This window comes from Protopterus annectens, chromosome 1.part0 (assembly GCF_019279795.1).
Source record: "Protopterus annectens isolate FY-2018-M chromosome 1.part0, PAN1.0, whole genome shotgun sequence".
Taxonomy (NCBI): Eukaryota; Metazoa; Chordata; order Ceratodontiformes; family Protopteridae; genus Protopterus; species Protopterus annectens.
The window spans coordinates 155,807,977-155,829,806 of record NC_056725.1 but is presented as its reverse complement, the minus strand read 5'-3'; the positions used below and the strand labels follow the sequence as shown (position 1 = coordinate 155,829,806).

The 21,830-nt window shown below is 43.5% G+C and overlaps 1 protein-coding gene across 2 annotated transcripts in view; it reads right to left on the bottom strand.

The window, feature by feature from the left end:
* LOC122787514 (transmembrane protein 87A-like) overlaps window positions 1-21,830 on the bottom strand; it is a 1,268,634-nt gene that overhangs the window by 741,606 nt on the left and 505,198 nt on the right. The gene's annotated exons all lie outside the window — the stretch shown is intronic.

The following is a 21,830-nucleotide window of genomic DNA, read 5'->3' as shown; positions in this document are numbered from 1 at the left end:
CATCGATGGAAGACTGGAACCTGTTACCTTCTCTGCACCCCTCTTTGTAGCACCTTCCTTTCTGTAACTGTGCAGCTTCCAAACACACTGTGAAATTGCAGGTGAGGATGCTCTCTATTGCACCTCTAAAGAAGGTGGAGATAATAGGAAGAGGAAGCTTACCTTTTTTAGCCTTTTTAAAAAGTGGAGGCTCTGGTGAGCTTTCTTGACCAGTTGGCTGGTGTTCCTGACCATGAAAAATCCTCTGATATGTGTACACCCAGGAATTTCATATTGTTAACCCTCTCCACACTCTCACCATTGATCCTGAGCACTGGGTGGTTTGTTCTCCTTTTTCTGAAGTTGATGATAATCACTTTGGCCTTGCTTACTTTCAGGTCAGGGTTGTTCCCCTTGTACCAACTAATCAGAGATGCCACCTCCTCTCTGTACGCCCTTTCATCATCCATTGTGAAGAGCCCCATGACTGTGGTGTCATCAGCAAACTTAATGATATGGTTGGACTTGTGCTTAGAATAGCAATTGTAGATCAAGATAGTGAATAACAGTGGGATGAGAACACATACCTGTGGGACTTCGGTGTTAATCGTGATGCACTTTGATGTGTTCTTACCTGAACACACCCTCAGTTTTTCTATCAACTCCGTATTAAATGCAGAGCTGAAGTCTAAGAACACCATCCTCACATAGTTGTCTTTTCCCTCTAAATACTCAAGGGAGATATGCAGTGCTACTGATATGGCATCAGCTCTGGATCGGTTAGTTCTGTATGCAAGATAAACTAGATTTAATGCCTCCAATCACAAAGAGATTTAATCCATAAGACTTTACGATACTGTATTCATAATAAATTAAATATCCTTTTTCTATCAGTAAATACATCACAGACTTTCATTTATTATCCAGTTTAGATGATATAAAAATATCTGTCTGTAAACCATTTGTATTTCCAAAAGAGAATAGACGAAAATATGCAGCTTTAAGCCATATAAACCTATGAATATTAATATCTCTGAAGTGTTCTAAAATTCATATTTTTAACTCTCCTTTTGGTCTCCTCTTTACAGATCAACATTCAGGATTATCTCATGATATGGATTATTCCCCTCATTATTAACAGCTATACTGTTGAAGAGTACTAAATGTAATGTCATTAATGTTGTATGTTTCTTTCATAATGTGAACATACATGGCAATATCAAAGGGCTTAGTTGCCTTTATGTCTGGTCTGTTAAAGTGGCTATGTGTATGGAATTCAAACAAGCTCCTCTTTTCTTATAAAAATTAGTCAGATCCTTAGATAATAAACTACCTCAGATTCAGTTATCAGCTGAGAATTTCCATATTTTAAATTAGACCAGTTTACAGGCATTGCTGTATTCTGAGCTGTGGTGTAGTTCCTGTGTTGTCCATTACCTTACTTGGATAGAAGGAAGTTTCTTTGCTCACCAGTGGGAGAGGGGAGCCTTGAGCAGCCTACCTGTCCCTGTAGGAAGTGACCTCAGCACAAGAGCTGTAGTAATTGGTTGTTTTAAACCATTTCTAGCTCTTTTGTAGTTGCCTGTTTAAAATCCGCCTCTTGGCGTTTTTTTCTGGCTATACTGCTCAGACAAGCTCCTCATAGTCCTGCAGAGTGGTCCTAGCTACAGAGAACTCAGAAAAGCGACTACTTTCTGGATTTAAGTATCTTTGCTGTTTTTTTACTTGGAATAGCTTCTGTAGCTTATCCTGAGCAACCTTAAACTGTTTTTTTAGCTGTTTGCTGCATTATTTTAAAATCTGCACTTAGTTACTTTTTAGTCGAATTTGATCGAAAGTTTGTTTGTTTGTTTAATTTAACTGTTGAGGCTGCCCACTAAAGTGTGCTAGCCTGTGTAACTGATTTATCACTGTTTCTGCATTTTCTGTGTGTTTCTATCAAAATAACAAAAAAATAATCCTTGTTTTCCCGCCTCTCCTCGACTAGTTTAGACCAGTTTACAGGCATTGCTGTATTCTGGGCTGTGGTGTAGTTCCTGTGTTGTCCATTACCTTACTTGGGTAGAAGGAAGTTTCTTTGCTCACCAGTGGGAGTGGGGAGCCTTGAGCAGCCTACCTGTCCCTGTAGGAAGTGACCTCAGCACAAGAGTTGTAGTAATTGGTTGTTTTGGACCATTTCTAGCTCTTTTGTAGTTCCCTGTTTGAAATCTGCGTTTGCATGACTTTGCGCGGTTGTGTGCATAGCACAGCGCCGGTTAAACTTCTTCTGACTCCGCCAAGTCTGCTCTTCAAATTTTCCCTGAAGGAAGCTCTACTCTTAGTATAATCAGACTACTCGCTATATTATAAGCCTAGCACTTGTTCTCAAAACTTCTCTACTAAGTAAGCACTCTCGTACTAAGTAAGCACTACATCCACCTACCACCCCTGTGAATATCCACTTCCCTTAAAGGCACAGCACTCCTTTATACTGTTCTAGCATGTCGAGTGGTAGAGTACTGGCGTCCTCTCCAGTTCAGCTGGTTAATCTGGGTATCTTGAGACAATGCTACAATTGTCTCATGTACACAGACAACCCTCTCCTCCTCCCAACAAACACAAATACATGTGAGAGATGAACGATATAGCCAAACTGGAGGCTGAACTCTCTCAACTCAGGGCTGGCATGACCAGACAGGAGGAGATGGTAACCACACACACACAGCAAACCCAGTCCCACATAGACCTACCACAACTACAAACCAAACACATAAAAACACAAAGACATACTCGGAGGCTCTAATAAAAAACTTACCAAAACAACAGAGGCTCCCAAAGCAGACATCCAAAAATCCACCACCTCAAAACAAAACACATGCAACACATAATTCAATAAATCAGTGTGTCAACCAATCACAGTCCTTAAGGCCAAACACCATGCCTGATACACTAGTAATAGGTGACTCTATAGTCAGACACACTGATGTCCCGCTTACCAGGCTGAACAAGGAGAGGGCGACTGTGAGCTGTCTATCGGGAGCTAGGATCCGCCACATAACACACGCACTCAGGTCACTCCAAAGCAAGTACAAATACGACTCCGTCATTGTCCATGCTGGCGTAAATAACCGGAGACATACCTCCCTGGACTACATGAAAAGAGACATAGAGGAGCTCTCTGATTATGTAGCCCAGGCTGGTATGACCCTGACCCTGAGCAGCATCTTGCCCTCACCAAGAATGATGCCACAATACAAAGACAAGATGATCACCTTTAATAATTGGCTCAAGTACTGGTGTCATTCTAAGGGGATCCAATGTCTGTCTGCCTGGGATAACATGTTGGACAAGCCACGCTGCTTCGCAAGGGATGGCTTACACCTGTCACCACTGGGCTTCCGGATATTGGCCAAGGCTCTTGCCACCCCCATAGTGCCTTTTTTAGGCAAGGTTCAAAAGACAAACCCACCTCCTTAGAAAACAAAAATGAAAAAAAATTAAGGGGAATGCAGCTCAACGCCAGAAGTCTAAATCTCAAGATGCAGGCATTCGATGCACTCCTCAGTATGGAGAACATCGACGTCTGTGCAGTAACTGAAACCTGGTTCAAGGCTCCTGAGAGCACCCCAGCGCTACCAGGCTATACCTCATATCATGCTTTTCGGCCCCAAAACCCGGGCCGAACCACAAAGGGAGGGGGAGTGTCCATATTCATCAAGGACACCCACACCTCCAGGTTAGTAGCAACACATGAAGCATCAGAGACCATACAGGTGCAACTAACCATAGGCAAAACTGCTATACAACTGGTAGCATGTTACAGACCACCCTCCCAATCTCAGGAACCCCACTCAGCCTTCCTGAAGACATTGGAGGATATGAATGTATCACAAAATACCATCATACTGGGAGACTTCAACTACCCAAACATAGATTGGGTACATTATTCTAGCCCTAATACCCTAGCCCAAAGGTTCCTGGAATTCATAAATTCAAATGCACTGGAACAACTAGTCACCTCTCCCACTAGGGGAGATAATATACTAGACCTGATCATCACAAACATGGGGACACAATACTCCACACTGGAGGAATACCCCTCACTAGTGAGATCTGACCACAAACTAATCACCCTGGACATACATATCCCACCTCCACCCCCAGCACAAAAGACCACAGTGAAAACTTCTCAAAAGCAGACTTCACTCTTCTTAAGACTGAGATGGTATCCTTTAAGCCCACTGGGCCAGTGGATACCACATCCCACAATGCCGAATCCTTCACAAATGCTTTCTATGGACATCTCCAAGAATGCATGGATCATGCAATCCCAAATAAATCCATGTCCCTCTCCACCAAAGGCAAGCGTCCTGTCTGGTGGACCTCAGCCATTAACAAATTGTATAACAAAAGAAGGAAGCTACTGCACGACAGAGCAAAATCCCATAAAGGGAAGACATCTCTGATCAACATTAGCAGAAAACTACATTCTCTCATAAAAACATCCAAGGCCAACTTTGAGAGAAAAATCGCTAAGGACACTAATGATAACCACAAAGCCTTCTTCAGCTATGTTAGAAACCTGGGCGGAAACCCTCAGATATGCTCAGAGTTAGTTCACAACAACAAAAAATACACTGAACCCACAGATATTGCCAACATTCTGGCTGACAGGTTCAGTGCAAATTTCTCCCCTCCCTCACCCCCAAAAGAAGAAATACTTATCCCAGCTGAATGTAATCTCCCTGTCATCTCAGATGTCCAAGTGAGAACCGCCCTCAACAAAGCTAAAAACACAGCATCAATGGGACCTGACGGTATCCCGGGATGTGTGCTACGTGAACTCCAAGAGGAGCTAAACCCGCACATAAAAATGCTATTTAACCTTAGCCTTACTACAGGATATGTACCTGAACACTGGCGTACAACAACAGTGGTCCCACTCCACAAGGGGGGTACCTCTACAGACCCTGAGAACTACCGCCCCATAAGCTTAACCAGCCTGGTCTGCAAAGCTATGGAAAGAATCATTATGGAACTCATAAACAGAGACATAGGGGACCTACAGACACTTGACCCCACTCAGTTCGGCTTTGTAAAGGGCAGATCCTGCCTTTTGAACCTGGTTGACTTTTTCGAAACAGTCACTAGAGCCACTGATGAGGGCAAAGCAGTCCATACAGCCTACCTGGACTTGGCTAAGGCCTTCGACACAATACCCCACTCAGGCATCATAGATAAGCTCAACAGCTTAAACGTAAACCCTTATGTCACTAGATGGGTTGCAAACTGGCTAAAGGACAGAACCCATAAAGTTAAAATCGCTGGAGCAATGTCAGACTCAAAGCCAGTCACAAGTGGTGTACCACAGGGATCTGTCCTGGAACCCCTCTTGTTCGGCATTTATTTCTCAAATGTTAAAGCAAACATGGGAGGGTTGTGGCTGACAAAGTTCGCAGATGACTGCAAACTAGGCGCCATAGTCGATACACCAGTGGACACATACATCCTACAAAAAGGCCTCACAGAAACGGACAACTGGTGCCGGAGTCACGGCCTTAAACTAAATGCCAAAAATGTATAGTCATCCCCTTTGGGAAAAACAAAGTACCCACAAATTATCACATAGACAGCAACCCACTGAGTACGGAAAAAGTAATCAGAGACCTAGGGACCCAAGTCGACAGCGACCTCTCATTTGACACCCACGTTGCCAAAATGGTTAGAAAAACATTCTACCTTGCACACCTCATCATGAAGGGATTCACATCCAGATCCAAGGATGTCATTGTACGCCTATACTCCTCCCTCATCAGACCCATGATTGAGTACAATGCCCCATTTGGTATGTACCTCACCCGGCATTTGCAACAGCAGGAGAGACCACAAAAGTACCTCACCAAGAGGATCAAGGGTCTCCAACATATGTCTTATTCTGCAAGACTAAAGAAACTCCAGCTCTATTCAGTAGCATACCGCCTGCTCAGAGGTGATCTCTGCCGGACGTACAAGGCCATGTCCAATCAGGATCTGATGGACATGCTCCACCTCAAAAAATCCAAATTCATCAGGACCACGAGAGCTGAAGACTTAAACCTCAGCACAAGTATGAATAGGACATGCTGGAGGGATAGATTCATAACCCAGAGGCTTCCCATGCTTTAGAACAAGATCCCAGTTCATGTTAGGCAGAGCCCCTCACTGACTCTCTTCAAGTGGATGGGAGATTGTAAGTTTACCCCAGGGGTCACATCTGTGTCACTGCTAGACAGGGGCACAGTAAACTAATTCTATTATATAAGGGGGCCTTCATTGTGTCACTACTAGACAGAGGCACAGTATTCTAAATCTATTCTGTGCATTTTTGTACAATTTCATGGGGTGGAGAAAGCCACATCACTATGGCTAGGCTTACAAATGCCCCAGGGCAGATAGCCTAGTACTAAACTATGAATTTTGCCTGACATTACACAAAGATGTGTAAAAAACCTCCTATCTAAAAGAAACACCCACACTTTGTGTTCTACTGGATGTACTGACAGAATATATATACATAAAAACTGTAATTCAGCAGTTGCAGTCTGTCTTTGCCACATTTCAAACAACAGGGATTTGTAATATCAGCTACGTCAGAGTCCTACGCAGAAACAAAGTAATCACGTGTTGGGCTTTCTTCATAAGATTATAAGAATCACAAGGTATTCGAGTCTAGAGACCATTCAAGAAAATATTCCCAACTACTGCAGGCTTTACAGGCCAGCAGAAATTCACCATTAGGCAAGGAAGCTTTAATATGAGGCAGATGACATTTGTTACCATATAAAAAAATTCTGGCAGCCATAGACTTCCTGTAAAATTCAGTATTAACCTTACAACTGAGTTCCATTAGTAGACATGAGATTTATGTAGCCAGTATTCCTATGGAAAATACATTTAAAGACAGACCATATCTATTATAAAACATTCGCTGAAATCATTTATCATAGCCATGGGTGTCCCACTGCACAAGGTGAAAATCTATATGACAAAAATAAAAATCTGCTTGATTCATTAAAAACACATCAGTAAATATATTCAGCTTCAAATAAACTCATAAGCAGATCTGCTTGCTAGTGCAAAGTGGCAACCACATTAATGCCTTTAATTTGATTCATAGGTTGGTACTAAGCTATCGGCCCTAGGGCCTAAGCAAGCCTAGCCATAACAATTCCCTGGATATTTCTTCCCACAATATTTAGTTCTCCAGGCCCCTGTCTAGCAGGGCGACTGACATGATCCCCGGGGTGAATTTCCTATCTCCCATCCAATCATCAAGGTTCCTTTTGAAGATGGCCAATGAGGCGCTCTGCTTGATATGTATGGGCAGTCTATTCCAGAGTATGGGGAGTCTCTCGGTCAGGAACCTATCCCTCCAGCATGTTTTGTTCATTGTCATGACAAGGTTTAGATCCCTGGAGTGTGTGGCTCTGAGGGATTGAGATTTCTTTAAGTGGAGCATGTCCAGCAGCTCAGGGTTTGACATGGCCTTGTATGTTAAACAGAGATTGCCTCTGAGTAGACGATATGCCACAGAGTATAGCTGGAGTTTTTTTTAGATGATCAGTATATGGCATCTGCTTTAGGCCTGTGATTCTTTTAGTGAGGTATTTCTGTGGCCTTTCCAGCTGTTGCAGATGTCTTGTGAGGTACATACCATATGGGGCATTATACTCTATAATGGGTCTAATGAGGGATGAGTACAGTGGGACAATGACCTCCTTTTTTCTGGATGAAAAGCCCTTAGTGATGAGGTGTGCCACATAGAAGGATTTCCTGACTGTTGTGGCAATGTGGTTATCGAAAGTGAGACCACTGTTGACCTGTGTCCCTAAGTCTCTCATCACACTTTCGATGTTTAGTGTCCTGCCACCTATGTGGTAATTCATGGGTACATGTTTTTTTCCAAAGGGGATAACTATACATTTCTTGGCATTAAGCTTGAGCCCATGGCTCTGGCACCAGGCATCTGTTTCTGTAAGGCCCTTTTGTAGAATATCCACATCATTTGGGGATTCAATAATGGCTCCCAGTTTGCAGTCATCTGCAAACTTTGTTAGCCAGAGTCCCTTAGTGTTGGCCTGTACTTCAGAGAAGTGGATGCCAAACAAGAGTGGTCCCAGGACTGAACCCTGAGGTACTCCACTTGTCACTTGTCTGGAGCTGGATTTGGAGTCGGCTACTTTTACTGTCTGGGTTCTGTCAGTAAGCCAGTTAGCAACCCATCGAGTGACATAAGGATTTATGCCCAGCTTAGTAAGTTTATCTATGATTCCAGAGTGGGGGATGGTGTCAAAAGCCTTGGTGTGGTCCAGATAGGCTGTGTGGACTGCCTTACCCTCGTCCACAGCTCTGGAGACTGATTCGAAGAAGTCAATCAGATTCAGGAGACAAGATCGGTCCTTCACAAACCCAAACTGTGTGGGGTCCAGTGTTTGAAGGTTGCCAATGTCTTTGTTTATAAGTTCCATGACAATGCGTTCCATGCCCTTACAAATCAGGCTTGTCAGACTGATGGGACGGTAGTTCCCGGGATCCAAGGTAGATCCTCCCTTGTGGAGCGGGATAACTGTAGCTGTGCGCCACTCAGTGGGCACGAAGCCTGAGGAGAGGCTATGATTAAACATGACACTTAGGTGAGGTGTCAGTTCATTTTGTAGTTCATGTAGTACACAGCATGGGATGTCATCTGGTCCCATGGATGCTGTATTCTTAGCTTTGGAGAGTGCGGTTTCTACCTCTGTGGCCGTGATTATCGGAATTTGGCAATCTTTTGGTATTGAGATGGGCCCTTTAGGGGGTGAGAGTGGGGAGAAGTTGGCACTAAATCGTTCTGCCAGGATATTGGCAATATCCTTGGGATCAGTATATTTAATGCCATTCTGTTGTAACTCAGAGCAGATCTGAGCATTGCCATTTAGATTCATGACAAAACTATATAATGCCTTGTGGTTGTCTTTGGAATCTTTGGCAATTTTTTTTTCGTAACTAGCTTTTGAGGATTTTATGAGGGATCTCAGCTTCTTACTGAGACTGGTGAGGGAGTTTTTTGCATCCTGGGATTTTCCTCTTTTTTGCAACAGTTTCTTCCTTCTGTTGTATAGTTTGTTTATAGCAGGGGACCACCAGATTGGATTCCTTTTTTTGGAGAAGAGCATCTTGGTTCTATTTGGGATGGCACGATTCATGCACAAGTGGATGTGCTCGTACAGTCCCTTCGTGTAGGATTCTGCAGTCGAACTTCCAGATCCCGTCTGCGTGGGTGTTGTGAAGTTTGTCACTTCTGACTTCAGTAGCTTGAGGTTGGCTTTGGAGAAGTTTTTTAAGGAGGTTTCCTTACTGGGGGGTGGGAGTGGGATGTGGATGTCAAGGGTGATTTGCTTATGGTCAGACCTGACCAATGAGGGGGTGACCACTGGTGTGGAGCATCTATCTCCCATGTTGGTAACGACCAGATCTAGGATATTGGAGCCCCTGGTGTGACAATGGATTAGTTGATCCAGGGCGTTGGAATTTATGAATTCCAAGAACCGTTGGGAAAACGAGTTGGTACACGAGTAGTTTTCCCAATTAATGGCAGGGTAGTTGAAATCACCCAGTATTACGGTGTTTGGTTGTATCTTAATATTTTCCAGTATGTTTAGAAAGGTGTAGTGAGAATCTTGGGGCATGGTTGGGGATCTGTAGCAAGCTACAATTTGGATTGCAGTCTTACCTAGTTTTAGTTGCACCTGGAGAATTTCAGATGCATTGTGTTGGGCAACTAGCCTGGAGGTGTGAATATCTTTGGTGAATATGGACACTCCTCCACCTTTAGTGTTTCGGTCCTGGTTTTGTGGCCTAAAAGTGGGGTAAGAATTGTAGCCTAGTATTGCAGGGGTGCTCTCTGGAGCCTTGAACCAGGTCTCAGTTACTGCACAGATATCGATGTTCTCCATTTTTAGGAGTGCCTCGAGAGAGTGCATTTTGAGGTTTAGACTTCTAGCATTTGATGACAAATTCCCACCAAAAGTATATATAAAAAAAAAAACCTTTTTAAAGAAAAACCAAGTCAGTTCAATAACAAAATTAAACAGGGGTAACTTGCCATGATACTTCATCCAAATGTTAAGCATGTGAAATATTAGTGTATACACTGGTTATGTCAGTAGCAACAGAGATGTATAACCAATACAAACATCAAATGTCTGTGGTGCAACATGTAACGCACTTACCTTTGGTGTACAAGACTGAGTTCTATTCCCACACCAGGTAGCTTAATTGCTGACACTGCAGTACACCATAAGGGTGGCTGCTGCACTCCTGAGTGCGCCATCCTTCGTATGAGGTGTTAAACTAAATAGGTAGCTCAGGTCAATGTAAAAGATTCCATGGCACCTACTGAAAACAGTAGGGAAAATTCCCCAATGCCCTAGCCAAATTTTCCCTAGTAGCATAAATACTACCTGGGGTCTCCCATGAACGGATGGTAGTAGCCTAGTGGGACTAACATAGTCAACAAAAAAAAATAAAATAAATAAAATAAAATATATAAAACATACATACTAAATAATGTCCTAACTAAATCACCAGAATACTCGATTTAATGTATATTTGATAATTTTCCCATATTGCCAATATAATTAAAGCAGGTTGAAATTGTCATCCTGCAAGATGGAAGGCTTCAGTATTAAAAACTGAGCAGACCAATGTGAAGAGTCCTGTACTGCTAGCTTCTACCCAGAAGTGCAAAAACCTCCTTGAATCTTTGATGACATTTATGTGCAGGTATGTATTCTGGAGGTCTAAAGAGGACATCCGCTCCCCTCCTGACAAACTAGAAAGAATCAACCACACCACGACCATCCAAAATTTCTGTTTTGGTATGAACTGGTCAAGGCCACTTAAGTGCAAGGTGGGCCTACGGTACTTGGTCTTTTCCTTAATTAAAAAGGATATGGAGAAATTCTGGATATTCTATGCCCTCTTTGGATTTCTTAGATGGCTCACTTTAGGAAGAAGCTCAATGTCTCTTAGTGCCAAACCTGTTTACTACAGTAGGCCTGGAACACCAGGGTGGAGCAGTTGGACTGGACAAAAGAATGGGATGATTATAGCCTCTGTACGTTATGTTCAATGGCCTCCCATGTGACAGACTGAGGAAGAGAGATGGTCCTCAACTACCTCCAGAGTGGAAACAGTCAGGCAAGATCTTGGAAAGCTTGTTATCCCCCTTTAAAAGGGGGGAAACAGAATCCTGGATATTGGCAGGAATTTATAACACTGGGTTGATAGATGATGGCCACCTCTATGACCATGCTAGTTCTTTCCTGGTTGATGATGATGTTGTTGTTGGACATGTTTAATCCACATCTGATGTGGACTTTTCTGTATCTTGGAAGAGGGAAGAAAGGGAGACATAAGCATGACACCAGAAACTGTTACAGTTTTACCCTCCTTCTCACTTTCCTTCAACTTTTCTGAACAGTTTAGAATCATGAAACAGGGTATTAATGAATGCCACCCCTGAATTCTCTGTAAAGGCACTATCTTTCTTAAAAGATTCCAGTCTGAGCGGGTTTAGAAGGGTGGCCTTCAACAATATTGTGTCTTTCGGCTTTTCCCGGTTAGGGGTCGCCACAGCGGGTCTCCAGTCCGCTAATGATTGGCGGTAGATTTTTTACGTGCCGAGTTGCCAGCCCTGATGCACAACCTTCAACGAAGGTACGCCCATTCATGCATGTCTCCACACAAAAGACGCTCTAGCTGAGAATCGAACAGGACAACTTCTTACTGTGAGGCGACAACGCTACCGCAGCACCACCATCGCAGTCGATCCTTCAACAATGCATGTCCTATTTGGAAACAATTCTATAAAGATGTCCCTATTCTTTCAACGTGAGACCCTATGTGTGTGTGTGTGTGGGGGGGACTCTGTCTATATTTGGCCTTGGATTTTGCCTTAGAAGTTCCACTAGGGGAAGCTCAACATTGAGAACTGGAATATTCTGTCAGATCCCCTCTAGGTATCAAGCCCTTCAGAATTCATAAGAATGGGCATCTTAAGAAGACCAAAATGCTGTATACTGTTTTATCATGAACATTTCCACTTTCTTTAAAGTACATAAAATCAGTTTCAATTGTTCGTTAATACTTCTAAAAGCAATGCATTTGAGACTAAAATGCTGTATAACACTTCCTCTGCCATGAATGACTGCAAATCTTTAACTACCTATGTTTCAGTACAGTTCCAGTACAAGCCAAAATTCACCACTGATTAATGCTTGTTTTAGAAGACAGATAATTACTCTGAAAGTCTAGGACAGCTTGAAAATATTCTTGTTATTTTTCCTAAAGCTTTCGTTTTAACTCCCAAAAACTTTAAGAAAAATAGGAAGAAGGACGAAACAGAAAGTTTCCAGTAACTGGATAGTCAAAGATTTGAGAATTAAATGTCTTTGATGAGATTCCTATATATCAACCAAGCAGAATTACACATACTAGTCACAGCAGTACAGAAGTTGCATCAAGTGCATCATGTGTGCCTGAAAAGCACCACAGATCCAGTCTCTAAATTGTAAACAGTAACTCCTCACTTACTGAGGAATATGCAAGTTAAATTACTTATACTGCCTATTATTTGAGGAACAACAGACTTCTGAAAGGACAGCATGTGATGCAAAATGTTATGATCTTCTAGTGTCAGAGTGTACTAGAGAGAGAAAAACCCTGCTATCACACCCTTCCAAAGACCACTGTTCCTTCATAAAACATTGGGTATCTGTTGTAATGTAAAATATAGTGGAAGCCTCAGGATCTAAAGGAAGAGTTAAAACTGCAGGTTTAGATTTCTAATTAAAACAAAAATAAAGATTATTTCTGTCAAATGTGCAACACTCAAAACAGCAAGAAGAATTAAAAAAAATTTTCATTGCATCAACATAGGATATATAGAGAAGCAAAGGACATACCTGTGCTAGCGCATTCATTGCTAAGATACGCACTGGTTCCTAAATGGTAGGAAGCCAGTGCCTTTGGAATTTCAAATATGGATGTGCCACAGGCAAAGTGTACAAAATGTGCATGGAATGAAGTGATTGCTCTCCAATATTCAGAAAAAGATAAATCAGTTAAGTGCTAGAGTGATAGACGCTAGACCGGATATTAACAAATGTTAAGCACTCCCCTGCTTAAGTTGTTAAGGTCAGATCTAACGCTAGGCAATAACATTTGCTAGTACTGACCAGGAAATGACAGTGGCAGAATAAAAGATTTGTTTCTGCCTGCTGTCAGTACCAATAATATTTCCATAACTTCTTGTTATAAACTTATAGTTTATGGAACAGGATGTGTGTGTTCACCTGCATTCTCTGAATCTTATGAAGTCTGAAATTGAAATGTATGGCATTATTGTATGAATTTAATCCTCAATAATTTGTCCAAATGCCACAGATTTGATAAGGAACAGACCAAACATGCAAGTCAAAAATATGGACATTCTGCAAAAAATCTGGACAACTGAGAGGCATCACTTGCTAAGTGCTTTATGACTTTAAAAGCGAGCAGAACTATTTTTTTCCTTGTTTACTGTAACTTGCATACAAGGAGCTCCATGCACTACAAAGAATTATGATAGTGATCAATCCTAACCTGCTACTATGTGTTCTCGACATGAATGCCAAGATTCACTTCTCAAGCTTCGCTCTTATAGTGAATTTCTTGCGATCCACGTCTTGAACACAAGTTGGTTAGGATCGGCGACCCACTCATAATCATATTATAATCTACCATTAGTGATTCTCTGGTAATCAAGAAAAGTTACTTTTATTTGCAGAAGATATTATTTTGTACCCGATAAAAAACAGAAAAGGACTTCTCACTGTGTTGTGGAACATTCTGAGACAGTTTCAAGTCTTTCCAGAATATAAAATTAATGAAGACAAAACAAAGGCTGTAGCAGTAAACTATGTATCACATATGAATTGGTTAAGAAATACCCACATTTATGACGGCATGATTAAATGAAGTATTTAGGAGTATGGATTAAAAAGAATTATGTTATGGCAGGTAAAGATATGTGGAAAGAGACTAAACAAAAGATAATACAAAAACTGAGAAACTAAAATATATTGTTTAGGCATATGGATATCAAGATACTAACAGTGAAAATAAGAAGTTATGTACCTACCATAACGTTCCATGTTAGTTGTCTTCTTCTCGCCTTCTTTCTTGCTGGTTGGGTTCGGAGCCAGAGGAAGGCGGCCTCAAAATGGGACTCTTCTCGGACTGTCCAGGCTAGGGGGATGGAGGGTGGGATGCAAGAAAGAAGGCGAGAAGAAGACAACTAACTTCTTAATGTTAAGTTGTCTATCTCGCCTTCATTCTTGCTGGTTGGGACAGCGTCCCTAGCACCTTAGTCCTGGGTGGCTCATCGGAACAGAGTCTTCAGCACAGTGGAACCAAAATCAGCTCTACTCCTAGAGGCCACATCCAACTTATAATGTGAAATGAAAGTATGAGGAGTGGCCCATGTGGCTGCAGCACAAATAGATTTTATTGGTAGTCTTGCTTAAAAGGCTACAGAAGTAGCTAATGCTCTGGTGGAATGACCTTTAGGTTTAGTAGGGAGTTCTTTATGTCTCAGTTGATAAAAATAATAATAGAGGACAACCACCTGGATAAGGTTACTTTTGAAACTGGCAGTCCCTGTTTGCCCACAGCATAGGACAGGCAAAGTTGGTCTGATTTTCTTGTTTGCTTAGTCCTATCCAAATAAAAATGCAATTGCCTATGAACATCCAATTGGTGTAACTTTTGTTCAGCTTTGTTCGAATAGTTAGGAAAAAAGACAGGTAGATCAATAGCCTGATTCAGGTTTGTTTCAGAAGGTATCTTGGGCAGAAACGAAGGATTAGTCCTGAGTGAAACTCTATCCTTATGAAAGACAAGGTAAGGAAGACGAATACAGAGGGCTTGAAGTTCCGAAACTCTCCCAGCTGAGGTGATGGCTACTAAAAAGAGAGTCTTCCAGGAGAGTAATTTTAAGGAACAGGAAGCCGCAGGTTCAAAGGGGGGAAGAATCAAGGAAGCTAATATCAAGTTCAAATCCCACGGAGGCGGGGGATCTCTGACCGGGGACCTAAGCAAAAAAGTCCCTTTAAGAAAAGCCTTGCAAAGTCTGTGGGGCATGATGCTGGTTTCTGATAGGCCAGCGTGGAAATTTGCAATAGCAGCTAACTGGACCCTGATGGTGGCAGACGAGGAGACAGCTTGAAAAAGGTCTGCTAAAAAATCTAGAACGTGGTGGACAGGGGTTGAAAAGGGATCTATATTCCTAGCCTCTGCCCAGAAAGAGAAACGTTTCTACTTACTAGCATAAGTCTTCCTGGTAGTAGATTTGTGTGAAGAAAGGAGGATTTCACGTACCGGCTGAGAAATATGTGGAAGCCTGGCTAAGGTTGGAAGTGGAGCAACCAAGCCGTGAGGTTGAGAGAGTGAAGGGATCGGTGCAGCCCGCCCGACTGATGGACCAAGAGGTCTGGCACTGGGTCCAGATTCCAAGGCTGCTCCAGCAGGTGACAATGCAGGAATGGGAACCAAATTTGTCGAGGCCAGTAAGGGGCAATGAGGATCATCATGGATCCCAATGCGGTCGCCTTCTGAATTAGTTTGGGAATTAGGGGAAAGGGTGGGAATGCATACAAAAGACCCCGGGGCCAATCGTGAACTAGAGCATCTCTGGGGGAGTGGCCGGGAAGGGGGAAGAGAGGGAAGACATCATCGCACTTGCTGTTGAGAGGAGTTGCGAAAAGGTCGCAGCAAGGTAGACCCCATCTGCGGAAAATTTTGTCCGCTACTGACTGATTGAGAGACCACTCGTGAGGAATGAGAATAGCTCTGCTTAACCAGTCCGCTATGATGTTGGACTTCCCGGCGATGTGCGTTGCTATCAGAAACCGTTGAGAGGAGATCGCCCACTGCCAGAGTCTGAGTGCTTCTCGACATAAGGGATAGGAATTGGTTCCGCCCTGCTTGTTGATGTATCACACTACAGACATATTGTCTGTTTGAATTGCAATAGTCCCAGTGGGTAGAGAGTCCTGAAGAGCTTGCAATGCTAAAAGCACCGCTCTCATCTCCAAGACGTTTATGTGCAGGTGGTACTCTAGAGGTCGCCAAGTGCCCTGGACAGTCCTGCCCTGAAAATGCCCCCCACACCCGATCAGGGAGGCATCCGTGGTCACTGAGGCAACAGGAGGAAGAACAAACGGTCTGCCCTGGAGTAATAGAGGGGAGACCATCCACCAAGCCAGTTGGTCTTTGCATGATTGAGTGATTATTATCTTGTGAGACATCGGCAGTTGTTGAAAGGACCATTGGGTAAAAAGCATCCACTGAAAAATCTGCATGTGAAAACGAGCCAGGGGAACTAGTATGATTGTTGCTGCCATGAGACCCAAAGTTTTTAGAACAAATCTGGCCTGAATCCTCTTGCACTGCAGTAAGACCTGCACATGCCGGCGAATGTCTGACACACTGTCTAGAGGAAGTTTTGCGGACAGATCTTTTGTATTTAATCTTGCGCCTATAAAGGTTATAGACTGACAAGGCGACAATGCAGATTTTTCGAAATTTATTGAGATACCTAGCTCAGAACAAGTTTGGATGGTATAATCCCTGGCTCGCAGTAGCTGATGCCTGGTGGAAGCAGTAAGGAGCCAGTCGTCTAGATAAGGAAACACCTGGAATCCTCGCCATCTCAGGTGAGCTGTAACCACTGCCATGCATTTGGTGAACACCCTGGGAGCTGTGGTGAGACCAAAGGGCAGGGCTCTGAATTGATAGTGACTGGCTCCCAGCCGGAAGTGGAGAAACCTTCTGGAGCGCCTGTCCATTTTGATATGGTAGTACGCATCCTGAAGGTCTATGGAACACATCCAATTGTCCTGACCCAAAAAGGGTAGAATGGACTGAAGCGTGACCATCCGGAACTTCGTTCTTTGAACAGATTTGTTTAACCTGCTGAGATCCAAAATGGGTCTCCAGTCCCCTGTCTTTTTTGGTACAAAAAAGAACTTGGAGTAAATTCCGGATCCTTGCTGGTCTGCTGGGACTGGCTGGATGACCCTTTTTTTTTAGTAGTTTTGAAATTTCTGGCACTGCTTGTTCCCTTAGACTGGGTGGAACATCTGGAAGGGACTTGATTGTTTGTACAGGGGTGTGGACAAAGGGGATTTTGTAACCCTCGGATATGATGGACTGTGCCCATTTGTCTTGTTTGAGGAGTTGCCAGGCTTCTGGGTACAGTGACAATCTTCCCCCGACTGCCTCCAAAGGTGGACAGTCGGGCAGCCCCACAGGGGTGCTGAAAGGGTTTGTTAGAGAAAGATTCTCTGCTACCCTGATTTTGCAGTCCCCCTCTGCCCCTCGGGCGGCGTCTATTATTGTTTCCTCCTCTGCCCCTGGAGGGAAACTCTCCACGTGTGTCAGGCACGACTCCCTGGGGTTTCCGAAACCACATTTTCCCACTCTTCTGACCTTTAGGGTATGGTCTAGAGGAAGTAGAAAAACGGACTCCCACGGCAGAGAGAGTCTTGCCTTCCTGCTCACACCTGGTAAGGGTATCCTTCACCTGTGGTCCATACAGAGCCGAACCATCGAAGGGGGTATTGATGAAGAATGCCTTAATGGGGTCAGCAAAGTTACATAACCACATCCAGGCATGTCTTCTCAAAGCCACGCCTGTACCTGCGGCCCTACTCGCCCCATCGGCTGCATAAGAAATGAGCCACATGGAGGAGCTGACTATTGAGTTAAGGGTCGCCAGCTGGGAGTTAATCTTATCTTGAGCCCCTGCAGCTGATGGATCCTGAAGGGTATCACCCAGTTCCTTGAGAAGATCCCTTTGAAGGAGGGTGAAGTGGCACATATAATTCAGCGACCGCATGGAAAAAGTCGCTGAGGAAAACATCCGCTTCCCGTACCTGTCCATTGTCCTAGACTCTTTATTAGGTGGATGGACAGGCACCGAAGGGTCAGCCAACTCCTTCTTTGTGGCTGCTGCCACCACCATGGCATCAACGGGGACACCTTTTGTCAAAATTTGTTTGCTGGGTGGGGCTGTAATGAACTTAGTGGGCCTACGGGGAGTTGGTTCCACTGTGTTTGAGGCTGACCATGCCCTTCGAGCCACTACTTCCATGAGCGGGTCGAAGGGTGGAGACACCCAGGAGGTGGAAAGGCGAGAACCAAACGCGTCCAGGTATACCGACTCATCCTCGGAAGGGTTAACGGCAGTCCAGTTCCCCCTCTGCTTAAGGATCTCTAGGATGTCTGAAAAAGAGACATCCCCCCGAATCCTCCAAATCAGTATCAGGCGTGACTGACTCGGGGGAGTCGACATGTTTCCTCTTACATTTTCTCTTCCGAGGGGGCTCCTCTGAAAGATCAGGGGAGGCCTCGGAAGAGGAAGATATGCCCAATGGGGCGACCTGGAGTGTCTGTTCTCCACGCTTGGGTTCAGGCGGGTGGGCAGAGACCGATGCAGGCACCATGGGGGGAGGAGCCGAAGGGGCCGATCGAGGAGCCGACTCAGGAGTCAGCACGCTCCTCATGACCTCGAAGGTGCCCCTATCAGGCAGAGCAGAAGGTCCTCGCTCCGAAGAGATGTGAACCCCTTCCGGCACCGAGAGGGACGGCTCTGAGTCCGATGTTGGAGCCGAGCTCACCTGAGCCGAAGCCCCGAGAGGGAGAATAGGGTCGGACAAGGGTCCAATGCCACTCGCCCCCTCGGAGCAGACGAGGGAGTCCTGGCGCCCAGATCCCTCCAAGGACGGACCCAATGAAGAGATCAGAGCTGAAGAAGGAGCCGAAAGGTGTGGTATCGGCTCTGACGTTTCCAAGATTCGAGCCCCAACCAGCTCCGGCTCCGAACACAAAGGGGGGGGGAGTCGGAGGAGGAATTGCTGAAGACACCGGGACAGCCACAGTCTGTTGAGAAGGGCTGGTTAACATTTGGGCCAGGGCCTGCGATTTAAAGAGTCTACTGACCACCCTCTCCAAGTCATGGTCAGATAGCCAGGAGGACTGAGAGGAGTGGGACCTATGGCTTCGTTCAGACTGGAGCAATGGTGACCTCGGAGCCAAACGAACCGATTCAAGGGAAGGGGACCTTGAACGTTTTCGGCCCAAAGATGGTTCCGACACTAAAGTCGGAGCCGATTGAGGTCTAGAGATGTCGGCTCCAGCTGGAACCGAAGAGGAGGAAGATGCTCTGCCCGGCGACGGCTCCGAACTGGGAGCTGACGGTTTGGCGGGCTTTGAGGGTTTCCCTGACTGAGGCTTGGTCGGGGATCCCTCTGGCTTAAGTAAGCCTCTCAAAATAAGCTTGTTCCTACGCTCCTGCAGGACTCTCGGCTGAAGGCGTGACAGACCGAGCAGGAGTCCTGCAGGTGTAGGGAACCCAAGCAATACACACAAGAAGTGTGACAGTCTGTCAGAGGCATCTTCTGACAGCACGAGTCACACTTCTTGAAGCCTGAAACTTTAGTATCCTTAGACATACTGGTAAGGGGATACTAAAGAGAGAAAAAATTAAACTAGTGCTTAAACAAGGCACACGGAAACACTCACACACCCGCACTAGTTAAACTACACTTAACAACAACAACAACAACTATCTTAATAAAAATATACAAATACTATAAGGCTAAACACTACTCCTATGAAAAGCAAAGGGGTGGGGCTAGCCACTAAAGAGAAGAAACAAAGGGGAGGGGGGGGGGGGAGAAAACTCTCTGACAAAAAACGAGTTTCCTAGGTGGGATAAACTAGGGGATACACAGTCTAACTACACTAAAAGGGGAGACTATCTAGATATACTAAAAATACAAGTTAAATTTTTAGCTAATAATACAAAAAAAAGGAATAATACGACCTGAGCCAGTAAAATTGCAACCTCGCAGCTGAAGCGGCAAACGAGATCTGGGTATATTAGCGCAAAGCATTGTGGGATATGGGGAGGCCTCGAGCCAGTAAATAGCTCTCGAGCTTTAGTAGATGGCTGAGTCAGAGCCAAGGATCGGCTCCGAACCCAACCAGCAAAAATGAAGGCGAGACAGACAACTTAACATTGTTTTTAATCCCTTTAGTTTTATACACAGGTCAGGCATATTTTTATTAACCAGTGGAGAAGATGTGGACAGTAATTAATATAAAAGAGTTGAATAATTTTACTTGGGAGGAAAAGAGGGCAAGGGTCAAGGGGGATAAGTTGATCCTTCCAACAGAATAAGTTGGTTTAGGATTACTTGATTTGAAGGGATACTTTAGAACTACACAGGCAAGATACACAACACAAACAGAAAGCTAGAATTCAAAGTGGAAAGGGATGATGATGAAACAGGGAGGAAATTCAAGAAATAAGAAGAGAGTAGGATTTTGGCTGTAGATCCTTAAACCTAACAACAACCATACACAATATTACATTTATAAAATAGCAGAAAATATTCTAAAACCTAAGCCAACACGAGAATGGAGAAGCAAGAGTATTCTGACAGGCATGACCACAATCAGACGTACACTGAATAGGCAAAAAGAGGCTGGAATTCACTGGAGAAAACTGGTAAAGGAACCATGGCACTGGGAACAAATAACTAAACAGAAAATGGTAATTGAGTGAGAAGAGGCCAAGAGGACATCTGGAATACAGGCTGAAGACTGCCTTCTCCTATCGGGGACTGATACTAGAGTACAGGCAAAGATGAATCCACAGAAGGCAGGCAGTTGTAGAAACACTTCTTTAATACGAACAGACTAAGCGCTTTCACCAAACACACTTTGGCATCTTCAGAGTCAAATATTCTAATGCAAAGGCAAGACTTATATACGCACTGATTGCAATGATTAAATAATTAACTAAATAATTGTTCAATCATCTCTTAAACACACACATACCACTCAGTAATACTCAAAGTGTGGAGCATGTAGGGCTTGTAGGTTTATAGCAGAAGGGCCGTATGTGTGTGTGGCCAACTTTGGACGTACTCTGGGTTGTCCGGGAGTTTGTAACTGCAACAGTAAAAATGTTGTTTACATTGCTTCCTGCGCATCATGTGATGCATTTTACATTGGAATGACGACGCGTAGGTTAAGAGATAGGGTGTTAGAGCATGTGAGAAGTTTGAGGATTAAAGATGTGCACAATGCCCTATACTTGCACTCCGTCAAATGTTCTGGTTTTAAGAAGTTTGTGTTTTTCATTATTGACCGGGTGGTCTTTGATCAGGGTGGTGATATTGGGAACTGGGTAGCTCTTCTTGAAGCGGAATGGCAGCTTAGGCTGAATGCTTTGAAGCAGCCTGGCTTAAATGATTGTGTTTCCTTGAAGCCAGCTTTGAGGCAGAAATCTTATTTGATATGATATGCACAGTGAATTGTTATATTTACAAAGTCAAAGATCAAGGTCTATATTGTATTTTTTATACATTATATGAAATTAGATGATTTTATATGTATGGATGTATATATGTTTTTTGTGTACAATGATTATGAATTATATGGTATTATACAGAGTTAATTTGGGTTTTTTATGTATTAGTATATATTCTTTATTTCATATTTTAATTTTATTTTTTCATTTTATTTTCATGTATTTTTATTTTTATTTTCATTCATTGCATAATATTTTTACACCTTAAATATTATATTTGGTTAGGTTGTAATATGTTTTGCATATATTTATATATATATATATATATATATATATATATATATATATATATATATAATTTTATATATATTTGTATGTAACATTTTTGAGTATTACTGAGTGGTATGATGATATATATATATATTAT